This window comes from Entelurus aequoreus, linkage group LG11 (genome assembly GCF_033978785.1).
Source record: "Entelurus aequoreus isolate RoL-2023_Sb linkage group LG11, RoL_Eaeq_v1.1, whole genome shotgun sequence".
Lineage (NCBI taxonomy): Eukaryota > Metazoa > Chordata > Actinopteri > Syngnathiformes > Syngnathidae > Entelurus > Entelurus aequoreus.
This window is the reverse complement of record NC_084741.1, coordinates 45,254,406-45,281,041: the sequence shown is the minus strand read 5'-3', so window position 1 is coordinate 45,281,041 and position 26,636 is coordinate 45,254,406. Positions and strand designations below refer to the sequence as shown.

General features: G+C 42.0%; 1 long non-coding RNA gene across 3 annotated transcripts in view; it reads right to left on the bottom strand.

Moving 5' to 3' along the window:
- LOC133660699 (uncharacterized) overlaps positions 1-26,636 on the bottom strand; it is a 232,861-nt gene that overhangs the window by 46,636 nt on the left and 159,589 nt on the right. For all 3 annotated transcript variants that reach the window (XR_009827869.1, XR_009827868.1, XR_009827870.1), the window contains 2 exons: positions 25,279-25,404; positions 23,670-23,762 (listed from right to left, as the gene is read on the bottom strand). This is a non-coding gene — a long non-coding RNA (uncharacterized LOC133660699). The remainder of the gene's footprint in view (positions 1-23,669; positions 23,763-25,278; positions 25,405-26,636) is intronic.

Sequence of the window (26,636 nt, the reverse complement as noted above, 5' to 3'; positions counted from 1 at the left end):
AACTTTAACAAGATTTGTAGTAGAAATCTCAGGTAAAATTCATCCATGCGTTTGTCTCCAGTAGACTAACTATTGTAAAGATTTTCTGACAGGACTCCTTCAAAAGAGCATGAAACATCTGCAGCTCATTCAGAAGACTGCAGCTCATGTTTTGACCAGAACAAAGACATCAGAGTATATTACCCCAGTTCTAAAGACTTTACACTGGCTCCCAGTCAGCTATAGTATATCATTTAAAGTTCTGCTACTGGTCTATAAATCACTCAATGGTTTAGGTCCAGAATACTACCATGAAATGCTAAAGGAATATAAACCCCCTCTTAGATCAGCAGGCTCAAGTCAGATAATAGAGCCCAGAGTTGAAAGCAAACATGGTGAACCAGTATCTAGTTCTGTTACACACAAATGGAACAAAGCTGACAAGAAAAGTAAAGTCAGTCCCAAAAGTGAATGCTTTAAAACAACTCTGGGTTTTTTTCATGCGATTGCGCTCTAATAAAACATTTTACAAGCATTTGTTTAATCGTTTATTTCCACTGTAGGTTCTTGTAGCCATTTTAGTTCTGTACTTTTTTAATTATTTTGCTCTTAAATGCTTTTAAATGTTGAGTCATGCAAAGCAAATTCAGCTGTCTCATGTATAAAACGAACTATAGAAATAATACTGCCTTCTCATGTCTTGTTAAACAACTTTCATGGTACAGTACTTTAAAGTCGTATGTGCCCAATGGGATACACTACATCAGGGGTGACAAACTCAAATACAGAGTGGGCCGAAATTTAAAACTGAACAAAGCCGCGGGCCAAGGGTGAACAAATTAACCTTTTTGATAGGGACCCAAACAAGTTTTGCATTAAATATTGAACAAGCAAGGCTTATATAACTGTATAGTGACATGCAAAATTGAGTTTCAAATAATAATAATAATAATAATTAAAAAATATCAATGGTATATCAAATACAATTTAAATAAAAATTGAATGCCTCTTTTGTATTTGCAGCCTTCTGAGGTAAATATCAACATTAACTTTTTCCACAGGCTAATAAATTTGAAAATAAAATAATGAATAAACCAACCATTCAGGACTTTAAACTGCTCAGTTTGCAACACACTGATCTAATCTGATGTGCCCAAGCCAGATACCTGGCATCTTTTCTTGGATTCTAGTTCATTAATGTTGGGGCTCAGGCTTTGAGCTGAGGCATCCCTCATTATCCAACGAAGGTGTTCATCAGTCATTATATCTCGTATACCACAGTCTTGGGGGCGTGCCTTACAGGCTCTGCTTTTAACGCCCTCTACGAGCTGACGTCACGTCCGCTTTTCATCCCTTCTAACAACGTGCCCGCCCAGTCACAAGATATGAGCGGCTCCTGTACGCACACACACGTAAATGCAAAGCATACTTCATCAACAGTTTACACAGAGTGGCCGTATAAGCAACTTTAACATTGTTAGAAATATATGCCACACTGTGAATCTACACCAAACAAGAATGACAAACACATTTTGGGAGAACATCCGCACAGTAACACAACATAAACACAACAGAACAAATACCCAGAATCCTTTGCAGCACTAACTCTTCTGGGACGCTACAATATATACCCCCGCTACCTCCAAACCCTGCCCCAAACGGTCACCTACTGTACGGAATTGTAACGACAAAACACAGCAAAGGGGACTTCTGATGATTTTATTCTACATGTAAAGCACTTTTTTGTCGTCCAGATAATATATATTGAATATCATTTAGTGTAAATTTTGCTCCACAATCACTTTTATGAACCGTTTTTTTTTAGTCTGTCTGCAACATGTTTGATTCTAGAGGTGTTTCCAAATTACAAATTAAACCACAGCTGAACATCTCTAAAAGTATCAGTATATATCTTTTGAAAACTAACACAGTTTAAATATATATCTTGATCTGGTCACCAAGTTGTTGTTTCCAGACACAGTCGAAAATAAATGTCTTATACATCAGTGGTCCCCAACCACCGCACAAGAATTAAAAAAAAAAAAAAAAAAAAAAAAGTGTTTTGTTTTTTTTATGAAATCAACATAAAAAACACAATATATACATTTATATCAATATAGATCAATACAGTCTGTAGGGATACAGTCCGTAAGCACACATGATTGTATTTATTTATGTAAAAACATTTAAAAAAAATTTTTTTTTTTTTTAAATACAGGGGTCTCCGACACACGCACCGGCACGCACTTTAATGTGGAAATTTGATGTTAGAGCGGCCCGCAAGTTTTGAATGAATGGCGCTTAATAGCGTCATACTTGCCAACCCTCTCATTTTTCCCGGGAGACTCCCGAATATCAGGGCGTGATGACACTGATTTTGGCGCCCTCTACAGCCTGCCCTAACAGTGTACCTGCTCGACCACATGTAGAATGCAGTTTCAGCTTGCTCACGTAAGTGACAGCAAGGCGTACTACCTCAGCAGCCACACATTTTACACTGACGGTACCAATACCCAGAATCCCATGCAGCTCTAACTCTTCCGCTCAACCAACGCACGGAGAGGGGGGGGTTGATGTGTGGGGGGATTTGGTGGTAGCGGGGGTGTATAATGTAGACCGGAAGAGTTAGGGCTGCATGGGATTCTGGGTATTGGTTGTGTTGTGTTTATGTTGTGTTACGGTGGGATGTTCTCCAGAAATGTGTTTTTCATTCTTTTTTGGTGTGGGTTCACAGTGTGGCGCATATTTGTAACGTAACAATGTTAAAGTTGTTTGATACGACAACCGTCAGTGTAAGCTGTGTGGCTGATGAGTAAGTATGCTTTGCTATCATCTATGTGTGCAAGTAAAAACAACATACAACTTGTGGCTGGGCTGGCACGCTGTTTGTAAATGCTATAGAGGACAGTTACTGCAGTGCAATTAGGACACTCCCTTTATTTAGTAATTAGAGTGTAAATAGGATTATATTTTCCCTGGGAGCTACCTATGAGAGACACTGAGATCCATAAACCTCCTGGGAAAATCGGGGGGGTCGGAGAGGGTGTAGCTGAGCTGCATCAGAGTGGTCAAAGAGCCGCATGCGGCTCCGGAGCCGCGGGTTGCCGACCCCTGATCTACACCTAACATCCACTGTAATGATACCAAGTACAGGCGTGTATCAAGTCGATACTACTATGATTACGTCGATATGTTTTAGCATCACAACATCTTGTTTAGTTTTTTTAAAATGTATATTATGTTTATAAAGTCAGGAAATATGTCCATGAGGACTTTGAATATGTCCAATATATGATCCTGTAACTACTTGGTATTGGATTGATACCCAAATTTTTGGTATCATCCAAAACTAATGTAAAGTATCAAAAAACAGAAGAATACATTATTTTAAATGATTTAATGACATTTTAACAGAAGTGCAGATAGAACATGTTAAAAGAGAAAGTAAGCAGATATTAACAGTAAATGAACAAGTAGATTATTAATTCAATTTCTACCACTTGTCCTTAATAATTTTGACAAAATAATAGAATGGAAAATGACACAATATGTTACTGCATATGTCAGCAGCTAAATTAGGAGCCTTTGTTTGCTTACTTACTACTTAAAGACAAGTTGTCTTGCATGTTCACTATTTTATTTAAGGACAAACTTGCAATAAGAAAGATATGTTTAATGTACCGTAAGATTTTTTGTTAAAATAAAGCCAATAATGCAATTTTTTGTGGTTCCCTTTATTTAGAAAAAGTATCGAAAAGTACAGAAAAGTATCTAAATAATTTTGGTACCGGGACAACACCAGTTTGGAATTTTTCTCTTTAGCGCCTTTGCATATTTACTCCTGTCGGAGTGTGTGGTGTCGCTTTATTGTAAAAGTAGGATGGCCTTAAACATGCTTCTCCTGAAAACAGAGAAAACTTTGTGAAAAAATAAAATCATTTACTTGTATTTAGTTTTCATTAACTTTTCACTGCCTCACTTTGATCTAAATGTGCTCATTTAGGTTAAAATAACATGCATTTATAAGTCTGTTGAGACTGATGGAATCAGCATTCAGGTGGAGGGACAACATGACAGACGAGTCAAACAAGGGAAGGGAGGAGAAAAAGCATGAAAAGGCTGAGTGAGAGACAGGAAAGAGTGGGTGTTTAAATGACATGTAGTAAAGGAAATGATGGAGTTGGCACCTGGGAGCAAAGGTAGAGACGGGAGTGATGAGTTCGGCACAAAAGTTCAAGAAAGGCCTTGGAGCTAATCAAAAAATGTTTTCGGATCCAGTTTTCCGTTTAATCTAAACTATGTTTTACTAGATACTTGTTCATTGCTAAGCACCCACCTAGGTCTGGGATTGGCCATTCGTTTTGAGAAAAACACTTCATGGCCTCAGATGAACTGTGCAAGTTCTGTGCAGCTTCAACTTGGAGAGGAAAGTGGTTCAAGATGAACTCAACATACAGCATGTGACTCTGCTAAAGCAAACCCTCCACTAGTATTAATCTCATTTTGGTAGAGTTTAGAACATGCATAACCCTAACTATTGAATGTATTACTTAAGATATTTTTTTTATACATTAACTTTTTTTTTCATTCAGTATGTATTGGAAGTTGGTAAGTAGTAATGTGCAGATCGATACTGAAATACCGATATCACCGATACAAAATCTTTATGCTCTAATATCGATTTTCAAATCAAAATATCGATACTTTAATTATTTGAGATAATGAATACAAATTACAGGAACATAGTGTAAAGTAACTAAATCATTGAGATCCTGTCTAAAAGAAAAGTAATCAGGGGGAAAAATATATATATATATATATACAGTATGTAGTTTATGACACTACTCTAATATCACATAGGCAAAAAAGCATATATTTGTTCAGGTAAAATTTCCTAAATGATTCATAATCTAGGTGTCATTAAATTATACAATGCAACAGCCATTGCAAACCTTGTTTATTGAAGACAATTACTGGCAGTTAAAATAAGTCACTCAGTATTCTAAAACAGCAAGTGCACATATTGATTTATTGTATTATTTGGAGACACTACATACAGAGTTGAATATGTACAAGATAACACATTCAGTGCAGAATGATGCCATCGTTTGTTTCGCCTAAGGGGTTTTGTATTGTTCGAAGATTGTTCCCCAAGAGCAGCAACATTTGAAATACACTACTTTTTAAATGTTACCAGACACATTAGATATATTTGCTGAATCGGATCGGTACCGTCGAAACCAGCCTGTTTTTTAATTGGTATCGAATCGGAAAATAAATTAGTGGTATTGCACATCACTATTGGTAAGAGCACCTTAATATCTGATTGAAAATGTTACGAGTACGTTTCAAAGTACATAATGTGACAACATATCAATGACAAGGCTGATGAGGCCTTAATACCATTAGATATACATTTACAAATATATGAAGTAGATAATAATAATAATAATACCTGGGATTTATATAGCGCTTTTCTAAGTACCCAAAGTCGCTTTACACGTGTGTGTGTGGAGGGGGGGGGGGGGGGGGGGGGGGGATTAAAACAACTTTATTAGGAAAATAAACTAAGAAAAGAAAAAAAAATAATAATAATAATAAAGAAACACCAAGGGCAGGGTCAGTTTGGAAAGGCTAATGTGAAGAGGTGAGTTTTTAGGGTGGTTTTGAAGGTAGGGAGGGAGGGGGCATCTCTGATGTGCCTGGGGAGAGCGTTCCAGAGAGAGGGGGCAGCCACGGAGAAGGCCCTGTCGCCCCAGGTTTGGCGCCTGGTCTTGGGGACCTCCAGGAGGCCAGCATCACTAGACCTGAGGGAACGGGACGGGACGTGTGGCTGGAGGAGGTCAGAGAGGTAGGGTGGAGCCAGGTTATGGAGTGCCTTGTAGGTGGTGAGGAGTATTTTAAAGGGGATTCTGTATTTGACAGGCAGCCAGTGGAGGTCATGAAGGACAGGTGTGATGTGCTCTCTGGAGCGGGTTCCGGTGAGCAGGCGGGCAGCGGAGTTCTGGACATATTGCAGTTTGTTGAGGGTTTTGGAAGTGATGCCGTAGAGGATGCTGTTGCAATAGTCTAGCCAGGATGAGATGAAGGCGTGGATGAGGGTTTCGGCAGCAGAGGATGTGAGGGAGGGCCGGAGACGGGCAATGTTTCTGAGGTGGAAAAATGCAGTTTTGGTGATGTAGTTTACGTGGGGGAGGAATGAGAGGGTAGGGTCGAAGATTACACCTAGATTGCGGATGTGGGTGGAGGTAGTGACAAGGGAGCCGTCGATGTTTAATGAAAAGTCCTGGGTGGAGCGAGTGAGGGAGTCGGGGCCAATGATAATTATTTCAGATTTGTTGCAGTTGAGTTTTAGAAAGTTTTTTTGCATCCAGGTTTTTATGTCTGTGAGGCAGGTGGTGAGGGTGGAGTGGGTGGCTGGGGTGATGGTCGTGGTGGAAAGGTATAGTTGTGTGTCGTCGGCATAGCAGTGAAATTGAAGGCCGTGGTGGCGGAGGATCTGACCGAGGAGCAGGAGGTAGATGGTAAAGAGTAGGGGGCCAAGTACTGAGCCTTGGGGGACGCCGTGGGTGACTGGGGAAGTGGAGGAGGTGCAGTTGTTGATTGAGATGAATTGCTGACGGTCAGAGAGGTAGGATTTCATCCAGGAGAGGGCAGTGCCGGATAAACCAAGGGAGGAGTGGAGGCGTGATAGGAGGATGGAGTGGTTGATGGTGTCGAAGGCAGCACTGAGGTCGAGGAGAATGAGGATGGAGAGGGAACCAGAGTCGGCGGAGAGGAGGATGTCGTTGGTGACCTTGAGGAGGGCAGTTTCTGTGCTGTGGAGTGAGCGGAAGCCGGATTGGAACGTTTCGTATAGGTTATTGTGGAGAAGGTGGGATTTGATTTGGGAGGCAACTGCACGTTCAAAAATTTTAGAGAGGAAGGGGAGGTTGGAGATGGGCCTGTAGTTGTTGGGGAAGTTGGGGTCGAGACCGGGTTTCTTGAGAATGGGGGTGATGGCAGCCAGCTTGAGGGCAGGAGGGACAGAGCCAGTGGATAGGGAGGAGTTAATTATAGTGGTGATGAGAGGTGAGAGTGAGGGGAGGCAGGCTATGACTAAAGTGGATGGGATTGGGTCGAGGATGCAGGTGGAGGCTTTCATACCAGAAGTTATGGAGGATAGGTCAGTTGTGGTGATTTTGGAGAATAAGTTGAGTGGGTGGGTGGAGAGTAGAGGGGGGGCATGATCGGGGGTAGGGGAGGAGGTGGGAGAGGAGGCGGCCAGTTCAGAGTGGATGGTGTTGATTTTTGATTGAAAAAATGATAAAAATTCTTCACATTTGCTGGTGGTGAATGAGGTGGTGGTGGTGTCCATGGGTTTGAGGAGTTGGGTTACGGTAGAGAAGAGTATCTTGGGGTTGTTGCTGCCGGATTGTATGACGGAGGAGTAGTGGGAAGTGCGTGCATTGTTGAGGGCATCTCTGTATTCCTGTTGGTGTAGTGTGTAGATGTCCAGGTGAACAGTGAGACCGGTTTTCTTTGAGAGCCGTTCAAGCTGCCGGCCCTTGGCTTTAAGGTGACGGAGGTGGTCAGTGTACCAGGGGGCGGTGTGGGTGTAGGAGACAGTTTTGGTTTTTATGGGGGCGAGTTGATTGAGACAGGAGGAGAGTGCGCTGTTGTATCTGTTAACCAGTCCAGTGGGGGAGGCGTTCAAAGTGAGGGTGTGATCGGAGGTGGCGTCAATCAGCAGGGCGGAAAGAGAGGGGGGGTGGATTGATTTCAGGTTCCGGTATGATATGGAGCGTTGCTGCTTGACAAGGGGGGTGGGGATGTCTATGTCCAGGGTGAGGGCCAGGTGGTCTGAGAGGATGTCTGTGAGGTTGAAGCTGGTGAGGTTGCTGATGGAGAGTCCAGTGGTGCAAATTAAGTCCAGGGTGTGTCCTTTTTTGTGGGTGGGGAAGTCAACGTGTTGAGTGATATTAAATGAGTTGAGAATGTCCAGAAATTCAGTTGCAGTTTTGCAGGTGGTGGAATCGACATGAATGTTGAAATCTCCCAGTAGGATGACTGAAGGTGAAATGGCACAGAGTTGGGTGAGAAATTCAGAAAGATCGGAAAGGAATGCAGGGTTGGGTTTGGGGGGGCGGTAGATGATTGCAGTGACCAGGTGTTTGGGGCCAGGCAGCTTGAATGACTGGTGCTCAAAGGAGGAGGGGGTTGTGATGGTTACAACAGTGGGTTTCAAGTGTTGGCGGTATATTGTAGCTATACTGCCAGCACGACCGTCACGTGGTTTATCCATGTAGGTGTATCCTGGGGGTGTAGCTCTGTTGAGGTGAATGTATTCCAGTGGTTTTTGCCAGATTTCGGTTATGCTGAAAAAGTCTATGTTGTTGTCAGTTATGAATTCACTGAGTATTGGTCCTTTTTTATTGAGTGAGCGGGTATTGAGCAGAGCAAATTTAAGGGATGGGTGAAGTTGGATGGGTGGGGGTGCTTTGGTTAACGGTTGCAGGTAGGCAGAGCGCACGTGTGGTTTGTTATTGTGATGACGCGTGACGTCACTGGGGGTGGGTCGGTTGCGTGACCAGAGTGATGGGATGCAGTGTTGTTCAGTCCGGGAGTAAATAAACTTTCTGTGGGAGCTTCTATGGATGTATCTGGGTCGGGGAAACAGTCCGTGTGTTTTGATGGCTGCTGTGATGTCTTGAGGTGTGGTGACGTGGTTGCTGAGTTTGAGGAGTTGCAGAGCGGAGTATTTGAGTTGCATGCTAGCAGTGGTGGATGTTAGCCTGGGATCGTTGGCCGACAACCGCACACTTGTTGGCCAGAGATGGAGAGACAGGCACAACGCGACGATCCACAGCATGACAGAGGAGAGGAGAGAGGAGTTGGTGGAAGGACCCACGCCGGCTGTGTGTTGTTGCTGCTAGGGCAGGGTAGCTGGAGGCTGGCTAGCTGTTAGCCACCAGCTGCGGAGCGGTGGCTAGTTAGCAGAGAGCTAACCAGACAGTCGGCGGGTAGCCAGGAGGGCTATCCGCGGTGCAATCCGGGATAACAGTCCGGGAAACAGCTTGTAGTGGCAGGTTGTTGCTGGGCGATGCCAGGAGAATCAGTGGAGCCAGCGGGTGAGTGAAACATCTGTCATCTGTCACAAAATAACCCAAGCTGATGCCAGGTGACGAAGTGGGTAAAAGTTGACAAGTAGAAAACTACATACTTAAAAGTTAAACACACTTAGTATATAAAACAAAACAAAACAACAAATAGATACTAAGTCGCATAAAAACTAAAACTAAGGCTAAGGAAGGAGAAGCGGCGAACAAGCGAGACGCCAGCGTCCTCTCCCGCCAAGCAAACCAATATATCAGTTTAAAGGCCTACTGAAATGATTTTTTTTTATTTAAACGGGGATAGCAGATCTATTCTATGTGTCATACTTGATCATTTCGCAATATTGCCATATTTTTGCTGAAAGGTTTTAGTATAGAACAACGACGATAAAGATCGCAACTTTTGGTATCTGATTAAAAAAAGGCTTGCCCCTACCGGAAGTAGCGTGACGTAGTCAATTGAACATATACGCAAAGTTCCCTATTGTTTACAATGATGGCCGCATGAAGTGAGAGAGATTCGGACAGAGAAAGCGACGATTTCCCCATTAATTTGAGCGAGGATGAAATATTTTTAAATGAGGAAAGTGCAAGTGAAGGACTAGTGGGGAGTGGAAGATGCTGTGAGAGCCGGGGGTGACCTGATATTCAGCTGGAAATGACTACAACAGTAAATAAACACAAGACATATATATACTCTATTAGCCACAACACAACCAGGCTTATATTTAATATGCCACAAATTAATCCCGCATAAAAACACCTAGGTGTTTGTTATGCTAGCTCCTAGCTACTAGCTCGAGCTAGTTATAGCTCGAGCGGGTAATATGGACGGGATCCTGTATATATAACCCGCCAATACAATTCAAACACCTGCACAACACACACACTCACTCAGCCCAAACAACCGTTCACCTAACCCAAGGTTCATAAAGCTTATATATTTAATCAAAGTTACGTACATGACACGCACGTACTGGCAAGCAATCAAATGTTTGGAAGCGCGCGGGTGGGACCTGATATTCAGCTGGGAATGACTACAACAGTAAATAAACACAAGACATATATATACTCTATTAGCCACAACACAACCAGGCTTATATTTAATATGCCACAAATTAATCCCGCATAAAAACACCTAGGTGTTTGTTATGCTAGCTCCTAGCTCCTAGCTACTAGCTACTAGCTAGAGCTAGTTATAGCTCGAGCGGGTAATATGGACGGGATCCCGTATATATAACCCGCCAATACAATTCAAACACCTGCATAACACACACACCCACTCAGCCCAAACAACCGTTCACCTAACCCAAGGTTCATAAAGCTTATATATTTAATCAAAGTTACGTACATGACACGCACGTACGGGCAAGCAATCAAATGTTTGGAAGCGCGCGGGTGGGACCTGATATTCAGCTGGGAATGACTACAACAATAAATAAACACAAGACATATATATACTCTATTAGCCACAACACAACCAGGCTTATATTTAATATGCCACAAATTAATCCTAATGCTAGCTCCTAGCTCCTAGCTCGAGCTAGTTATAACAAGCGATCAAATGTTTGGAAGCGCAGCTGTGTACTCACGTTATCGCAACTGTGTATCCAAATCAAAGTCCTCCTGGTAAGAGTCTCTGTTGTCCGAGTTCTTCCATCTTGACTGCATCTTTCGGGAATGTAAACAAAGAAGCGCCGGCTGTGTACGTGTTGTTGCTGACTTCCCTCGCAAAATAGACGCTTCGCACCGACAACTTTCTTCTTTGCTTGCTCAGCTTCTTTCTCCATAATGCAATGAACAAATTGTAACAGATTCACCAACACAGATGTCCAGAATACTGTGGAATAATGAGATGAAAACAGAGCTATTTCGTATTGACTTCAATGGTGTCCGAATACTTCCGTTTCAATGATTGACGTCACGCGCATACGTCAACCCTCAGAGGCGTTTCGAACCGGAAGTTTAGCGGGAAATTTAAAATTGCACTTTATAAGTTAACCCGGCCGTATTGGCATGTGTTGCAATGTTAAGATTTCATCATTGATATATAAACTATCAGACTGCGTGGTCGGTAGTAGTGGCTTTCAGTAGGCCTTTAAACCCTAGAGTAGTGTGTAATTATTTGACTGAATTTAAGGTGAGAGCACATTTGTGCTGCAGCCTTATAATGGTATTATACTCACTCATTAAAAATACATTTCCAAAATAACCAGCTACCTCATGAGATTAATCACACAAATATCACATGAATCATGTAGGTACACAGATTAAGCACAACATTTTTTTAACTGATTGGCAGCCTTTACGCAGCCAGTGGAAATCAGGGGTGACATGATTGGGCGGTTAATAAAAAAATAGTGCTGTCAAAAATGATATTTTTTTTTGCAATCAGATTAATCCCACCTTTAAATTAGAATTAATAACAGTATGTTTAATAACAATTAAAAAAAAACCATTTCATACACAGTACATAAATTTAAGCACACTTTCAAAAAGACCCCCAATATTTATGCACAAATGCAATAGTATTGTCACAATGCCACACACTATACAGGAACATATTTTAAATGTTTTACTTGAACGCACATCATTTATTTGCTCAAAACTTCCATCCATCCATCATCTTCCGCTTATGCGAGGTCGAGTCACGGGGCATCAGCCTAAGTGGAGAAGCCCAGACTCTGCTCTCTACAGCCACTTCGTCCGGTTCCCACTACTCAAGGCGTTCCCAGGCCAGCTAGTAGACATAAACTCTCCAATGTTTCCTGGGTCTTCCCTGTGGCCTCCTACAGGTCGGACGTGCTCTAAACACCTCCCCAGGGAGACGCCCTGGGGGCATCCTGACTAAATGCCAGAACCACCTCAACTAGCTCCTCTAAATGTGGAGGAGCAGCAGCTTTACTCTACGCTCTTCCTAACTGAAAACAGCTTCTCATCCTATCTCTGAGGGAGAGCCCCGACATCCAACAGAGGAAAGTAATTTTGGCCGCATGTGATCTGGATCTTTCGGTCACAACCCAAAGTTCATGAGGAAACGTGAGGAGTAAAATGTAGCTTCATTGGTAAATTGAGAGCTTAGCCTTCCGGCTCAGGTCCTTCTTCCCCATGACGGACCGATTCAGGGACCGCATCACTGCAGACACTGCACCAATTGACCTGTTCATCTCACAATCCACTTTTTTCTCAATCGTGAACAAGACTCGGAGGTACTTGTACTCCTCCACTTGGGGAAGGATCTCGTTCCCAACCCAGAGATGACATGCCACCCTTTTTTCGGGCAAGTCCCATGGACTTAGATTTGAAAGTGTTTATTTTCATCCAAGTCGCCTCACACTCATCTGCAAACCGATCCAGTGAGCGCTGAAGACCTAGGCCAAATAAAGCTAACAGGACCACATCATCTGCAAAGAGCAGTGACCGAAATCTAATTCCCCCAAACCGGATCCCTTAGAGGCCTTGACTGCGCATAGAAATTATGTTCATACAATGTATGGACAGAATCAGTGAGAAAGGGCAGCCCTGGCAAAGTTCAAACTTCACTGGAAACAAGTCCGACTTACTACCGGCCATGCCGACCAAGCTTTGACACTGATCATGCAGGGAGTGGACTAAGGCTGCAGCTAACGATTATTTTTCTATCGATTAATCTATAGATTATTTTTTCGATTAATCGGTTAATCTATAGATTATTTTTTCGATTCATCTATAGATTATTTTTCCTTTTACCGATTATTTTTTATTTTATTTTATTTAAAATGAAGATGAAAAAATAAAAGTAGGCCAGTTTTTTCAAAAGGCATGGCTTTTATTTACAAAAAAAAAAAAGTATGGCCATTCAGTCAACATTGACAACAACATGACAAAATATTCTGTAACCATGTAAACATTTAAAACTTTTAACATTTAACAAAATTAAAAGTAGCTTATTTGCTTTTTAATGTGCAAATATAAAAGTAAACATCCAGTGCAAATCTTAAGCATTTCAAAAGTAAAAGTATTGCTTATTTTGCTTTAAAATGTGCAAAAATAAAGATAAACATCCAATACAAAAAAGTGCAAAACGAAATATTTCTGTAACAGTGTAAACATTTCAACAAAAGTGAAAGTATTGCTTATTTGCTAAAATGTGCAAAAATAAAGATAAACATCAATACAAAAAAGTGCAAAACGAAATATTCTGGAGCACTGTAAACATTAAGTATTGCTTTTAAAATGTGCAAAATAAACATCCAGTCCAACACAGTACACAATAACCAATTCTACTCATTCCAGTGAGTGACTAACAGTTGTAATGAAGAAAGGTTAGCATGTCTACTTGCTTTGCTTCTTTTCTTGTTTACAATATTCCCAGCAGCTGAAAATAGGCGCTCAGAAGGGGTCGATGTGGCTGGAACTGAGAGGTAATTAGCCTTCACCTCAAGCCAGGACTGCGAGTGAGCTGAGCTGCAGTTTAAGTTTCTAGTAGGTCAACGGGCTCATAGTGATGTTACTAGTAGTTGACTGGGCGGTGTTTATTATCATTTGGGGAGAGTCCGCTGCCTGATGCTCACCTGCTAAACACCTATCTGCTCCACGCTGAAGCGCTGACTACATGCGCTCTGAATACGCACTGCTGATTGGCTGATAATGCTTCGTGTGTACCAATCAGATGGTTGTGTGGGTGGGACAATGCTGCGTGTGTACCAATCAGATGGTTGTATGGGTGGGACAATGCTGCGTGTGTACCAATCAGATGGTTGTGTGGGTGGGACAATGCTGCGTGCTGAGACAGAGGCAGCCGCAGAAGGAGCAAAGCAACTTGTTAAGACTTTAGCAGCTAAAGTTAGCTTTAGCTTAGAAACTCGTTCGGCACACCCCCGTACCGAACCGAAAGCCCCGTACCGAAACGGTTCAATACAAAACACATAACGTTACACCCCTAGCAGATACAAATGACACATTCATGTTTTTGTGTAATGATGACAACGTATGCTAACGCGGACGATTGACTAGTTGATGGTTGATGGTTTTCTTTTCAAATGTTCGTTCATAGCCGTTGTGCTGCTATGATAGGACAGTTACGCTCGACACTGTGCATACAACAACATTATTAGGCTGTGTATTGAAATACTCCCACACTTTTGACGACTTTTGGCGTGCGTTTTTCCCCTCGCTCGCACAGTCTGCTTTGCGCTCCGCCATGACGGTAGTGTGACGTAATTATGCGACGCGTCGACGCACAAAAACGGCGTCGACGTATTTACATAACCGATGACGTCGACTACGTCGACGCGTCGTTTCAGCCTTAGAGTGGACTGCCAAAATCAGGCGGTCTGATACCCCATACTCTCTGAGCATTTCCAACAGGACTTCCCGAGGGACACAGTTGAATACCCTCTCCAAGTCCACAAATCACACGTAGACTGCTTGGGCAAACCCCCATTCACCCTCAAGGACCCTGCTGTGAGTATGGAGCTGGTGCACTGTTCCACATCCAGGACAAAAACCACAATGTACTCCTGAATCCGAAGTTCAACCACGTAGCTTCTTCTCCAGTATCCCTGAATAGACCTTACCAGTAAGGCTGATGAGTGTGATCCCGAGATAGTGGGCACACAGCCTGTGGTTCCCCTTCTTAAAGAGAGGAACCACCACCCCGGTCTGCCATTTCAGAGGCACCGCTCCTGATGTCCACTCAATGCTGCAGAGTCTTGTCAACAAAGACTGCCCCACAGCATCTAGAGCCTTCAGGAACTCCGGGCGGCTCTCATCCACCCCCGGGGCCCTGCTACCGAGGAGATCTTTAACTATCAAGGCATCCTTAGCCCCAGAAATAGGAGTGCTCACCACAGAGTTCCCAAGCACTGCTTCCTCATAGGAAGAAATGTAGGTGGGACTAAGGAGGTTTTCGAAAGTTTCCCTCCACTGATCCACAACATCCCAGGTCAAGGTCAGCAGCACAACGTCCACACCATATAAGGTTGTTTTCAGTGCACTGTTTATCCTTCCTTAGGTGGTACAGAATGGTTTCGAAGCCGTCCAGAATCCAAACTCCTCCCTTATCTGTTTTTTGACTCTGCGATCATCAGTGCCGCACACTGCTTGGCCTGTTGGTACCTGTCCGCTGCCTCCGACGTCCCATGAGCCAAAAGGATCTGATAGGGCATCCCTCATCGCTGGTGTCCATGGGTTCTGGGATTTCCGACTCGACAGGCACCAGCAACCTTGCGGCCACAATTCCAATCAGCTGCTTCGACAAGAAGCACAAAATATGGTCAACTTAGACTCAATGGCCCCTGCTTTAAACTTGCTAACAGCCTTTTTCAAAGTCCTGTCGGGTTTCATTTAGAGGTGAAGTTTGCCAGCCAGCACACCAGTCGGCGTCTCATACCGACCACATAACACGCCCTGCCACTTTTAAGGTTTAGGGCAAAGGCGCATGTGCGGTCAAAATAAATTGTGTGATTAACCTGCAACTATTCATGCTTAATGTGATACTTTTTGTGGAATAACCACATGAGTTAATGCATTAAATTTGATAGCCCTAAAAAATGTGTCCTTAATTATTTTATGTGTGGGATGATTATACAAATAATATATTCTTCATTGTGCATTTAATATACCACTATATTGACTAACAGAGGTGTAACAGGTTCCAAAGTTGTGCCAGGCAAGCGTGTGTGTGTCATATAATATGCACTAGCGATTAAAGAAACATTCAGGATGTTTCCTGGTCAAAACCCTGGTCGAGTCATACCAAAGACTATAAAAATGGGACACATTGTCTCCCTGCTTGGCACTCAGCATCAAAGGTTGGAATTGGGGGTTGTATCACCAAATGATTCCCGAGCGTGGCGCACACTCCCGCCCACTGCTCCCCTCACCTCCCAGGGGGTGAACATGGGGATGGGTCAAATGCAGAGGACAAATTTCACCACATCTAGCGTGTGACAATCCTTGGTACTTTAACTTTACATGTAAGTGAGTGCTGATGTTAATGGTTCTCTGATGGCCTGATGAACTCAATGGCCTAGTGGTTAGAGTGTCCGCCCTGAGATCGGGAGGTTGTGAGTTCAAACCCCGGCCGAGTCATACCAAAGACTATAAAAATGGGACCCATTACCTCCCTGCTTGGCACTCAGCATCAAGGGTTGGAATTGGGGGTTAAATCACCAAAAATGGATTTCCGGGCGTGGCACTGCTGCTGCCCACTGCTCCCCTCACCTCCCAGGGGGTGAACAAGGGGATAGGTCAAAAGCAGAAGACACATTTCACCACCTAGTGTGTGTGTGACAATCATTGGTACTTTAACTTTAACTTAATGGTTCTGTATGTAATTTAATTAGGGCTGTTAAAATTAAGGAGTTAACTCATGTGATTAATCACAAAATTATTGCATTAATCATGAACGCACTTAGATTAATCATGCCTTTTATTTTGACCATATCAGCTCCTTTACCTTAACCCCTAGTGATCAGATCAATGCATAAGTCAAAAATGAGTGAGGAGACTGTGACTTGTGTGCTCGCTGGCAAATTTCACTCTAAAATGCAGTCTGAAAGAAATACAACTTTGAACAAGTTGTGTGCAAATAAATAATAATAATAATAATAATGGATTAGATTTTATATCACGCTTTTCTATTATTAGATACTCAAAGCGCTCACAGAAAAGTGGGAACCCATCATTCATTCAAGTAAAACGCCCCTGGATGAAATTCTGACAATAAAATTGCATTTGTGTACTTCAGCAAAATTGAATTATACAAGCGAGTAATCACCTGTGGTTAATCATGATTAATCCAGATTTCAAACTGTGATTAATCTGATTTCAAAAATGTATCATTTGACAGCACTTTTTTTTGTTTACTGTGATGTGCTGTTGTGAACATTATATTGGTGAAACAGAGTGAGACAGCAACAGGCAAACAGATATTGCATGCATTCCATCCCAGTAATACACTATTAATGATAATGATAAATGGGTTATACTTGTATAGCGCTTTTCTACCTTCAAGGTACTCAAAGCGCTTTGACAGTATTTCCACATTCATCCATTCACACACACATTCACACACTGATGGCGGGAGCTGCCATGCAAGGCGCTAACCAGCAGCCATCAGGAGCAAGGGTGAAGTGTCTTGCCCAAGGACACAACGGACGTGACTAGGATGGTAGAAGGTGGGGATTGAACCCCAGTAACCAGCAACCCTCCGATTGCTAGCACGGCCACTCTACCAACTTTGCCATGCCGCCACTAGAGTATATCACAGGTGTTTTCATATTCAGACGATGTGGGGGCGACCAACCACTTAAGTAGGCCACAGTACATACCAGGACTGATGTTTTTCTTCAAAAGTAACTGCATGTTCTAAACCACATAGCCAACAAAACAGTCTTGCAGGTGCAGAACTTCAGTTTAACACAACTGATAAGGAATATTTTGGAATCCTTCTCGGTAATGTCACACATTTGCATGGGCACTTGCTGCTGGGCAATGTTCATTGGGTTTAATCATAACCCCATTATAGACCAATAAAAACAAAATAATTTGTCCAAGTCACGCCTACTAGGATGTTTGCCTGTGAAACTAGAGGCTGATGAAGCTGATGATATACTGCACGTAGAGTCACTGCTAAAGTAGTCTCCCTGACAAAGAATAACAGCATTTAAAGTTTCTCACCAACATTAAGTCAACATGTGCGGAAGCCCTTTTACAAAGTCATGCTGGCATAAAGACTCTCACAAGCACACGTGCAGTACGGCTGTGTGCCTCCCACATGCAGTGTATGTGACACATAGGAAAAGTCATTAGACCCGCACTTCCTTTCAAAAACACAAGAGAGAGACATGAGGGCTGCCTTGCATGAAACACTCAGGAAATGTGTGGGTGGCTGCATGTATGTGTGCCTCTTTTTTACTTGATGTGTTTTGTATTTGCACATGCATGCGTCCCGCTCTTACATCTGCCCCGAGGGCTGTTGACCAGACCATTTGTAATTACTCCCTTTTGATTGCTTCCATTGAGTAGACACCAGCTACAATTACAGCCAATTAAGAATGCACAAAAAAAAACGGCTTAGTCAGCAGAAAGAGCTGCAGCAAAGCATCAATTTGTGGGTTCAGCATTTTGTGCAAAGCTTCTTTTCACATTGACACTTCCAGATGATTGTTATTTGTTGCCCAATCCTGTAAAATGTCATGGAAACATGGTGGCGCCATCCCACAAAAAAACTAACTGATGATTATGGTGGTTGGCAGCTCTGACCTTTACAATCCAAGGCTGGTTCAAGATAAATGGAGCAAACTGTATAAGTTTCACTTCTCCTTACAAAAGGGTACAAACCGTTAGAACTTCTGCTTTTTAATCACTTGACTTATTGGTGTGCAACTGATGTGTGCTACACGTGTCTTCCTTCACGGGCCAGCATCTCGTGTGTGGCTTTATTTTAATTTTTCTTTTTTGCATGTCAGTCGGCATCAACAGCCTTGAATGCATATTGGTGTTTGAGGTACATTTGCTACTTTGTGTGATCAGGTGGAAAGCTTATTTGTCAGCACAAACAAATTTGAACACTCACACACAACCACAATGAAGAAAAAAAATAGAAAATTAAATTGAATACATCTTTGTCTACCATGCCATGAACACCTGCCACCTCAACCAGAAACAAATATTTGCATTTACACACACAACATTGTTCTGCAGTACGTCATTTGTACGTCCCATGGAGCACATTGGCCACATCCTGCTGCATCATGCTGTCTCAGAACAATCTAGTCCAGGGGTGTCAAACTCAAATACAGAGTGGGCCAAAATTTAAAACCAGTGTTGGGTTAGTTACTGAAAACCAGTAACTAGTTACAGTTACTAGTTACTTTATTTCAAAAGTAACTCAGTTACTAACTCAGTTACTTACACCAAAAAGTAATGTGTTACTGTGAAAAGTAACTATTTAGTTATTTCTTCTTTTTTTCTTTTCTTTAAGGCTCCCATTAATGCCCTTTTAGCCTTCATTTCAGTACTGTTATTGCACTGGAGAATAATACAATGTGTTGATCAACTTGACATGCATTTGCATCACTGAACTCTGCTAAGCAATGTGGTCTACATACAATACACAAAGACAGAGATATGTTTCAAAGGGCCAATTTATTTCAGGCCAGAACAAATTGACAAAGCTATTTTAAATAGCTGCAACATAATGGCACTTTAACTTTAAGTAGATAGGATATTTGATCCAAGACACAACTTACATTTAACTAAAATGTTATTTTCTTTGTGCTCGACAAAAGAAAAGTATTGAGAATGTCTCCATGTTAAAAAACTCGACTTCTGGCTTCGCCATGATGTCTTGTTAGTTGTTATGAGAGTAGCGTATGTGTGTGTGTGTGTGTGTGTGGCCCTTTAAGATATGACAGCATGTGTGATGAGTGACATCAGTGAGTGAGTGGGCGAGAGAGATGAGGGACCGGCGACAGTGAGTGAGTGCAGGTGCTCTAGCTTGGTAGATGGTTGCGTCCAATAAAGTCACAAAGTTGCAACAAACCGCCGACCCTCAGCTGTAAAGACCCACTTCCGGGTAAAGTGAAGGTTGTTAGCCCCGATCGAAGTACATAGGCCCTGGAGGAACGTCTTCCCTGCGCCCCTCAACTACGGTATGGGAGCCCCCCGCCCCCACCCACAGAAAGCACGCCTCTTCTTTTCCACCGCAGCGCTGCAATAAAACACACTCAGATCTTCTGTTTCTAGCCGATACTACATAAAAAATAACGTAAAATAACGCAGTAACGCATCATGTAGTAACGGTAACTGAGTTACTGAATATAAAAAATAACGCGTTAGATTGGTGGAAACAACCTTCTTACCTGTTATTGACTATGGAGATGTGTTGTACATGAATGCTACTGCAGGTTGTCTCCACAAGCTGGATAGTGTGTACCACGGTGCACTGAGATTTATCACCAACTGCGCTCCCCTTACTCACCATTGCGTATTATACTCAATGGTTAACTGGACATATTTATGTGCTCGACGCCTCAATCATTGGTATGTTTTCATCTACAAAACCATTCTGGGTATCACTCCATCTTATCTGTCTTGTCTTTTAACAAAGAAACAAGGAAGTCACAATCTTCGTTCAATGAATGTTCTGCAATTTGTCGTCCCCAAAGTAAGAACTGAACTGGGCAAGAAAGCATTTAGGTTTTCAGCAGCGAAGGCTTGGAATAACCTACAATCGAATATTAAACTTCAAACCCTTGTTACGTTGAATGAGTTTAAAGCTTCTGTGAAAGGACTGCAGTCTAGCTTGTCTGTATGCACATGTGTTATGTGAGCAAGTTTTAATGTCGTAAATGTGATGTTTTATGTATTTGTTTACTGTTTTTAATGTAACCTTGCTGCTGCCCTCTTGGCCAGGTCTCCCTTGGAAAAGAGATCTTTGATCTCAATGGGATTTTACCTGGTTAAATAAAGGCTAATAATAATAATAATAAATTACTAGTTACCGCCGAAACTAACGGCGTTACAGTAACGCGTTACTTTGTAACGCGTTAGTCCCAACACTGTTTAAAACTGAACAAAGCCGCGGGCCAAGGTTGAACAAATTAACCTTTTAATAGGGACCCAAACAAGTTTTGCATTGAATATTGAACAAGCAAGGCTTATATAACTTTATAGTGACATGCAAAATCGAGTTTCAAATAATAATAATAATAATTAAAAAATATCAATGGCATATCAAATACAATTTAAATAATAATTGAATGCCTCTTTTCTATTTGCAGCCTTCTGAGGTAAATATCAACATTAACTTTTTCCACAGGCTAATAAATTTGAAAATAAAATAACAATGAATGAACTAGCATCTTTTCTTGGATGCTAGTTCATTAATGTCGGGGCTCAGGCTTTGAGCTGAGGCAACCTTCATTATCGAACGAAGGTGTTCATCAGTCATTATATCTCGTAGTCCACCCGGACCACAGTCTTGGGGGCGTGCCTTAAAGGCACTGCCTTAAAGGCACTGCCTTTAACATCCTCTACGAGCTGTCGTCACGTCCGCTTTTCATCCATTCTAACAACGTGCCGGCCCAGTCTCAAGAAATGTGCGGATTCTGTACGCACACACACGTGAATGCAACACATACTTGATCAACAGCGATACAGGTTACACTGAGGGTGGCCGTACAAACAACTTTAACACTGTTAGAAATATACGCCACACTGTGAATCCACACCAAACAAGAATGACAAACACATTTCGGGAGAACATCCGCACCGTAACACAACATAAACACAACAGAACAAATACCCAGAATACTTTGCAGCACTAACTCTTCCGGGACGCTACAAAACACACCCCCCGCTACCACCAACCCCCCCCCCCCCCACACACACACACCTTGTAGCGTCCCGGAAGAGTTAGTGCTGCAAAGGGTTCTGGGTATTTGTTCTGTTGTGTTTGTATTGTGTTACGGTGCGGGATGTTCTCCCAAAATGTGTTTGTCATTCTTGTTTGGTGTGGGTTCACAGTGTGGCGTATATTTCTAACAGTGTTAAAGTTGTTTATACGGTCACCCTCAGTGTAACCTGTATCGCTGTTGATGAAGTATGCGTTGCATTCACTTGTGTGTACATGCAGAAGCCGCACATATTATGTGGCTGGGCCATCACTCGTTGGGCTGGATGAAAAGTGGACGTGACGATTTTCGGGAGGGGCACTGAAATTTGGGAGTCTCCCGGGAGGATTGGCAAGTATGAGAATTAGCGGTGAATGCGGTGTTACCGCGGCACCGCTGCTGTATATAATCGGCGGGCCAGCTCTAGTGTTAATTTGATATCCTCAAGGGCCAAGTGAAATTACACGGCGGGCCAATTTTGGCCCGCGGGCCAGAGTTTGACACCCACGATCTAGTCCATCACACACCGTCCCCCCACCTCCCTCGCCCCCTCCCTCACTCCGGTTTGAACGGTTGCATTCTGGAAAATGCTGCAGGTCAATCAAGTCCTGCACCAGCAGGCTGATAAACAGTTTTTCCCATGGGCCATATATATTGTCAATGTCCATGGACTCACGCACAATCACCCCCCCCCCCCCCCACACACACACACACCACACACCCCATCAATAAAGAGCAAGATATTAGCATCTTTTTTTGAATGTCCAGTCATTTTAACTCAGTATTGCATAATTGAGTATTATATTATATATTACTCTATATTGCACTATTTGAAAGTGTGTGTAGTATGTATGTGTTATGTTTATGTTAGTGTGGAACCCCGAGATGCAGATACAGGAAATGGCGAGCAGGTCATTACATGTTTTTATTTTAGCACAAAAAAAACAAACTAGTGCAGCTGGGGAGTGCACAGAACGCTAACACCCACAGGTAGTGTAGCCACTCAACAATACAGCGAGGCAGGATTGTAAAACAATGATAAAAAAAAAAGTCTTCTTATTATTATTATTATTTTTTGTATTGTTCCCACACTACAATTGATTTTTTGTGTAACTCTTGATATGGTTTTGTCACGGTTTATTTGCTTTTTTTTGTGACTTTTTATAATTTATTTTTTTGCATCTGATCAAGCCACAAAAATGTGATTTTGTTCTTCTTTTTTAAGTGTAAACGGTGGTGAGGTCCCCAGGAGGTGATCTTGTGATCACTTTCTGAGGATCTGTCATGCCAAATTTCTTCCCCCTACAAACCCCCCCCCCCCCCCCAATTTACTTCCGTGGTCATGTTTCCTCTTACGTCATTGACAACGACCGGTAGCACTTCGGCTTTGACCGCCCGTCGCTGGAAGGATACTTCGTCTTTGACAGCTGCTGGAATCTGAATAAATCGATTATTGTTTTTTTTTTGTACAGGCGCAAAACAGGACAGTCGCGTGCCGGTTAAGGACCCCCGGCAACTTTGTGATTTTATTGGACGCAGCCCCGGAAGTAAATGGGGGGGGGGGGAGGTTTTTGTAGGGGGAAGAAATGCCGAGGACTATTCATCCATCTTGCAATTGTCTGGATCGTCTGCTGATCCTGAGCCAGTGCAGGATAGATGGATATATACAATAGCTGGGTACTTTTTCTAATAATGTCTATACTGTAAACCTTGAGTTGTTAAAGCCCAAGTGCACCTCTCTCCTCAAGCATGCATGTGAGTGTGGATGTGTGCATGTATGAAGGGTCTCAGTGACAGAGTATGATTGTCAAATGTGATTTTAACTGTAAAATTCAGTAAAATATATTTGCAAAAAAAATAAAAATAAATAATCATTCTGGTTGACAACTACAAACAGGTGTGTTTTGATTGCTAATCTGGGACAGGTGAAGGAGCCAGCGTAAATAACGTAAAATAACGCAGTAATGCATCATGCAGTAACGGTAACTGAGTTACTGTATATAAAAAAATAACGCGTTAGATTACTAGTTACCGAAACTAACGGCGTTACAGTAACGCGTTACTTAGTAACGCGTTAGTCCCAACGCTGTGGATAAGGTATGTCATGCATTTGGAGTGAGCTTACATGCAGTTAAGGTTGTGTCTTTAATACGCATCCTTCGAGAGTGTTTTTGTAACAATGGGCCACTTGTGATGTCACAGATATACTAACCTGCTTATTTGGACATTGTGGTATCTCCTGTCGGCCAGCCTCCACCCCGTCTGCTATTATTGCTTCTCTTCTCATGCCCTCCTGCTCACATGTCTATAGAATAAATAATTATGTGTTAGTTTGTCCACAACATTTAACACGGAACTGTTTGGGCAAAATGGACCAGTAAGTACAAAGTTGGATTAGCTGCTAAACTCTGATGAAAAAGACGGCGCCACCGCGATTTATTACTACGTGGTTTAAGGAAACAAAGAGATCGTATAATGTATAAAGTATTCATTTAATCTAAACATGGCAAGCGCACAATATCATATATATATATATATATTATAAAAGTGACTGTGGAGCATCGTATGCTAAATTTACACCAAAGCATATCCTATGTCTATCCTACGTATTATCTAGACCACAAGGAAGTGTGTTCAATGTATATTAGAATCATCATAGATCCTCTTTAACAAACTCACAAGAATCCTTGATGCCCCAGCTTAGTAGATCAGCTTTGCAAGCGCTATCACATTTTCACATGTTTTATTTAAGGCTGTCATAATTAGTAACATTTTAGTTTTTTAATCGTGTGATTCTTGTGTTTCCTGTGGGACCCTCAGTCCATACCATAGTGGTGGAAAAGCATCTACGTTCTGGCTGATGAGTTATAAAGTTAAAAAGTGAAAAGTTCCAATGATTGTCACACACACACTGGGTGTGGTGAAAGTTATCCTCTGCATTTGACCCATCCCCATGTTCACCCCCTGGGAGGTGAGCAGCAGCGTGAGCAGCAGCGTGAGCAGCAGCGTGAGCAGCAGCGTGCGCCGCGCTCGGGAATAATTTGGTGATTTAACCCCCAATTCCAACCCATGATGCTGTGTGCCAAGCAGGGAGGCAATGGGTCTCATTTTTTGTAGTCTTTGGTATGACTCGGTCGGGGTTTGAACTCACGACCTCCCAGTCTCAGGGCGAACACTCTAACCACAAGGCCACTGAGCTGAGTTACAAGAATGAATAGAGCAGAAATGGACAGAAAAATGCTAGCATGTTTGTGTTCATTTTGTGTTGACATGTTAAAAAAAGCATGTATAATAAACAAACATTTGCATAAATCAAACACATTTCTCAGTCCTACGTTGGCTGTACGTTTTGATAAGTTTCACTTATTAAATATAAAAAAATTCTAGTTGCAATTATACACGAAAATGCCATTAATCGGGATTAAATATTTTCATCGTTTGAATACACACAAACCTTTAAAAGATCAGGTCCTTCGTATCGTAAGTATATAATTTGATTAGTTGTTTTTTTTTTTGTCCAGATAAGATCTTGTTGCATTTTGTACCTTTGGTATTGGCATTAAATGTTTACTTTTTTTTTAAACAATGAAGAATCAAAATTGCACAGCAGCTGATTTGTTTTTAGGCTTAAGAAACATTAGGTGTATTCTATTCGAGTTCTCAGTTCTAAGTTTCAGCGACCAGTAGCATTTTTGAGGACTATTGCGAACTATATCGATGAAAGTGCATTGCCATCAGGACTCTCATGCTGCAGTAGCATTGATGCAATTTTGAAGACCATGGTACAGTTCTAGTAAAAATCCATCAACTTAGCACTTTACCTTAATTCCCCTGAACATTCCAATTGTCGGTCTGCAGCCGGCGAAGATTCCTCTTGTGTTAATTAAACGTCTGTCTTGGAGAAAATTAAGGTCATGATCCCTTACACCTCAGCACTCCCACGGTCCCTAAGAGGAGAGATGAAAAGAGACTTAATGAAGGAATAAAAGGATGAAATTACTTAATGAACAACTTAATGAGACCTGTGTTTATTTAATAAGGGCATAATGAGGTTTAATTACAGTAACAAAAAGACTTGTTTGGAGTCATTCCTTGTTGACTTGTGACTATGACGCACGTTTTCTGACATCGTATGGAGTTATAACAGACAAACAAACCTTATAGTCAAACATATCCTTCATTGGTCTACTGAAAATACCAGGACTCTACTCACTAATTAAATAACTGTGTGATGATGTGATCCAAACCGTACGATCATCATTCAGAATCTGACACAGAGAAAATGTTTAATGGAGCTTGGCATGCAAGTCACATGGTTTGTGTCACTGAAATGATTCAGTGCCCTTACGGCTTCAAACACTACGTTGCCTCAATTGAGATCATTGTGACTCATGCTAGTCAGATAAAAGGTGCTTTGTGGCCATTTTCAGTGTTAGGTGAGACAATTGGAGAATCTGTCACAGATGATGTCATCACTCCTCAGAGAACTTCAACATGTGTTGTTTCCTGCTCGTGGGCGTGTGTTTTTATTCCTATGTCACTGTCATTTATTTTTATCACCGTGTTTCAGATTGGCAATGCCCGCAGGCCCTAATTTGCGGACAGGGATATTCAGAGATCCCAGTTTGGTAACCACAGCCGGACCATGTGAGTGCCTCAGATGACGCAGACAGACAGCACAATATGAGCTGTGAAGTTAGCGGGATTCTAGTTTCCATCATAAAGATGGATATTTGAAAGACAAAAAAAAGGCCCACCAAGGCAAATATTATGAGATTAGCTGTTGTGATTGTGGTGTTGTTTCTAAAGACTTCAATCTAAGACATTTCACCAGAAACAGGATTGCTTAAAAGATACTGTATTGCATCTGGGTTCATCCAAACATGTTTCCATTATAAGACGAGCCACTTCAACACCTCAGCTACAGCTAATACAGACTCTTGTTTGTATCGATTTCCCTTCTTCTGTGTTGTTAAGGAATTACACTCAGAAAAGATGATGTTGTACTAATATACAGTCGTGGTCAAAAGTTTATATACACTTGTAAAGAACATAATGTCATGGCAGTCTTGAATTTCCAATAATTTCTACAACTCTTATTTTTTTGTGATAGAGTGATTTGAGCACATACTTGTTGGTCACAAAAAAACGTCATGAAGTTTGGTTGTTTTATTATGGG